This window comes from Ovis canadensis, chromosome 3, assembly GCF_042477335.2.
Source record: "Ovis canadensis isolate MfBH-ARS-UI-01 breed Bighorn chromosome 3, ARS-UI_OviCan_v2, whole genome shotgun sequence".
In the NCBI taxonomy this organism is placed as follows: domain Eukaryota; kingdom Metazoa; phylum Chordata; class Mammalia; order Artiodactyla; family Bovidae; genus Ovis; species Ovis canadensis.
In genome coordinates, this window is record NC_091247.1 from 104,451,659 (window position 1) to 104,455,590 (window position 3,932).

Consider the following 3,932-nt stretch of genomic DNA (forward strand, 5'->3'; position numbering starts at 1 on the left):
TTTCACTCACTTGATACTCAGCATTTACGAAGCACCTGCAGCCTACCAGGTGCAATGCGAGGGGAGACCCAGATAAAGTGGAAAGGGTCTTTCCCACTGAAGAGTTCGCAGCGCAGTGGGGTGGCCACGTGACAAGTGGACAGAGAATTGTGTGGAAGTTCCACATGAAGGAATTTGAAGCAGCAGGACTGTGGGCTTCTGCTGAGAGGAGTTCAGAAGCTTGGCAGAGGAGGGGGCGTTTGATCTGGGCCTTCAGGGATGGCTAAGAGTGCACTGATTAGAAGAGACCAGAGGGGCCTTGTAGGCAGCAGGCAAAACTAAGAGAAAGTAAAACAGGCCACCAGTCTTGGAGCCCAGCACAGGGCAGGGGTGCAGAGGGTGCCAGGGAGCCAGGGAGCCCAGGGCACTTGCTGTTTGTGGGGAATGGTCTTACGGGGGTGTCTGCAGCCACCCCAGTCCTCTCAGCAAGTTTCCCCAAGAGTCCGCTGGCAGCTGTGAGTGCGGGTCTCTGAAACTCTACCAGAGCCTCTGGGAGGCTCCGGGTGAACGCTGCCCCCAGAGCCAGCAGGAGTCCGAGGACCCTGTGTGCGCAGTGCTGGGCACACGTCTGGCAGCTTCCGGGGAGCGAGCTCCTCCCGCACCGTCCCTGAGCCACGAGCAACTTCTCTCCCACGTGCTTCTCTGAGATGCTTCCTGCCCCCCACTGTCCCGTGAGTCACCTCTCCACCCTCAGCATCCCTCCCACTCTGTGATCCAGCATCATCCCGCCTCCCCGGCCCACCCTCCCCGCATGAGCGCTTTCAGAAAGCAAAGGCTGACTGGAGGCGGGGTGGGCAGGTGGGCAGGGCACTCACCCAGCCTCTCACTTACCTGTCCATCTCCTGGGCCTCCCCCGGGGCCCCAGTGCTGTCTCTCGTCAGGTGTGGACACTGACAGAGTTGGAGAGGTGAGGGCAGGGGCAGGGTCTGGGAAACAGGCTGGGTGCCTAAGGGCCTCAGTCGGAGCGAGAGGCTCCAGACGGCATGACCCCCAAGGTGTCTGGGCAGGCTTTTCAGTGCTCTGCTGCAGGCCTGCCCTCCCTTCAGCTGGTAGAGCCCACATTCACACCATAAGAGGAGTATTACTCCAGGCTAGGCACTGGGGCTCCAAGAGAGTCCCCTTGAGATGAAGGGACCCGGGCTGGGTTGCTTTAATTCTTGACTTTGCCTTTACCCCATCTGCTCCCCACTCAGGACAAGGCCCCGCTGGGGAGCGAGCCTGGCAGGAGCAGGCAGAGCTGGCCTCCCTGCTTTGGGCCCTCCATCCTGCTCTGCAGCCACCTTTCTGAATCTTGGGTCCTTTTTTTTTAAAAAATAATTTTCATTGGAGTATGGTTGATTTACAGTGCTGTGTTAGTTTCAGATGTACAGCAAAGTGAAGCAGTTATACACAGATATAAGTGTGTGCTCAGTTCCTTGGGCGTGTCCAACTCTCTCGTGACCCCATGGATTGTAACTCGACAGGCTCCCCTTTCCGGAGGATTTCCCAGGCAGAATACTGCAGTGGGTTGCAGTTTCCTACTCCATCAGGTCCCCTTTTGCAACAAAGGTGAAAGAAGGGTGTTCTTTGAGCTTCCTCCTGGTTCTACATCAGAAACCAAGACCCACCTCTGTTTGCAGCTGCGACTTTGGTCAAATCACTTGACCTTCCATAGCCTCTATTACCTTTCGGGTGGAGCAAACATAGTGAGAGCTGCTGAAGATCAGTTTTTTGATGGAAAAACGGTAACACCAGTGAGCCCATTAGCCCTTTATCATCTGCAAGGTGCTTTCACTTAAAACATGTCATCAGGGTGCTCCTGACGACCCTGTAGGTGGTGGCTCACTCATCCCTGGCCCTTACCCCACACTTACAGTTTGAGAAACAAAGGTCCAGCTACAGGGGCACAGGCTCAGGGGCTAGTTTCGCCTGCAGGGCCCCTTTCACCAGACCCTCACCAGGGCCATCCGGTCCCTGGGAGGCAGAGGAACAGCGGCCCTTCCCCGAGGGCGGGTGTGAGGGGGCCGGAGATGCTGACAGCTGTGCAGATAATCGGCACATCTCCATTGCTGCTAATAGCATGCTTAGCTCGCTGAGTCTTCTGTTTGCCTGGTGCCTCCCACGGGCCCGGAATTGGGAGTCTCCGCTCCTGCTTAGGGTGGAATAGTGTGGTGGAGGGGGCCTGCCCGTTCCCCAGCCCTGGTCCACCCAGGGCCTCAGAGGACCCCCTTGCAGTTCTGTGCCTCGGCTCCTCGCCACCTCCCAGGGAGCTCCCTCCAGGCTCTGGGAGAGTGAAAGGGCTTCCTGCTCCTGAAGACCTGGGTGTCCCAGCCCTCTCAGCTCAGCACTCCATGAAATCTCTTGTCTACACACAGGACAAGTGTGGGAAGGTTCTGAGCCCTTCTGCACAGACTGGATATCTTAGACAGGCAGGAAGGGGGCCAGCCCCCCTTCAGATGACACTTCCACCCCTCCCTCCAACCCCATTACATCCCCCAGACCTCCACAGGCCACATTTCACCCTGGGAGCAAAACCAACCCCCAGTCCTCAGGCCCCACTTGCCAGGTCAGTAGAAAACCCAGCCCACACTCTAGAGACCCTTAAGGGTTCGTATGCTTCCCCAGAGGAGCCTGACAGATTCCCCTCCCCCGGGAGAAGACCCTCAGCCTGGCTGTGCCCACTGAGGGGCCGGGTGCCTTCGTGGGGGCCCTGGCTTCTTTGCGCCTGGGCTCAGCTCCTGCCTGGTGAATGGCTTTCCCTTACGTCCATGGCCTCTGCTGGGCCACTCCTTGGTGACCCACCAGCCAGACAGACCAGACCCCACAGTGGGTATCAGAGGGCTGGGGTGAGGACACTTAAAAAAAATTTTTTTTAATGTAATTAATTAGAAAGCTTTTTGGTTGTGCAGGGTCTTTGTTGATGCATGAGGCGGTCTCTGGTTGGGGTGAGAGGGCTACTCTCCGCGGTGGTGCACGGGTTTCTCACTGCGGTGGGGTCTCTCCTGGCAGAGCGCAGGCTCTAGGTGCGCGGGCGTCAGTAGCTGCAGCGCGCCGCTTCAGTCGTTACGCATCACAGGCCGTAGAGTGTGGGCTCCGTAGCTGCCGCGCGTGGGCTTAGTCGTTCTGTGGCCCGTGGAATCTCCCCGGACCAGCGACTGAGCCAGTGTACCCTGCACTGGCAGGCGGATTCTTATTCACTGCACTGCCAGGGGAGCTCCGGGTCTTAGCTGTGGCGCAAGGGATCTTTAGTTGCAGCATGAGAACTCTTAGTTGCAGCAAGTGGGATCTAGCCTCCCAACCAGGGATCCACCCCAGGCTCCCTGCATTGGGAGTGCCAAGTCTTACCAGTGGACCACCAGGGAAGTCCCAAGACGCTTGTCTGTTTGTCCATCTCCCGTCTCCGGGGGTGGCACTCATAATGCCTTGCTTCCTTGACCACATGGCTCAGTGCTGGAATGTCCGCTCCTGGAGGCGAGCAGCTCTATGCAGTCACAGTGGTCTCTCTAGTGCCTAGACCAGTTGCCGAGACAGGGTAGTCATCATTTGTCGACAGAATAAGTATGTAAAACTTTGTGTTCTTTTTCCCCTTAACATTATTTCACGACGAATTTCCCAAGTTTGCCATTTTTCTTGGCTGGGTAATAAATGTTCTGCCTTATTGACATGTCATCCCCTCCCTTCCACAACTTGCAGAGCATTTTGGCTGAGTTCACTTTTGTACTATTATAAATAATGTTGCTATAAACAGCTGTGCACATATAGCTATTTCTCCCTTTGCAATTATGTCTTTGGGAGGATTCCAAACAGTGGGATTACTGTGGGTCAAAGATCATGGAGTATTTATGGCTGTGGATACGGTGGGACTGGCTAATTCTCAGCCCCCAGGCCAGCCATGCTGCCCCAAGGTTTGCCTC

At 56.4% G+C, this 3,932-nt stretch overlaps 1 long non-coding RNA gene across 1 annotated transcript; it reads right to left on the reverse strand.

The window, feature by feature from the left end:
• Nucleotides 1-2,874: 2,874 nt before the first annotated feature.
• LOC138438156 (uncharacterized) lies at nucleotides 2,875-3,615 on the reverse strand. The gene is made up of 2 exons (XR_011256276.1): nucleotides 3,364-3,615; nucleotides 2,875-3,245 (listed from the first exon to the last, which is right to left on the reverse strand). It is a non-coding gene; the product is annotated as an uncharacterized lncRNA (long non-coding RNA).
• Between the last annotated feature and the right edge of the window lie 317 nt (nucleotides 3,616-3,932).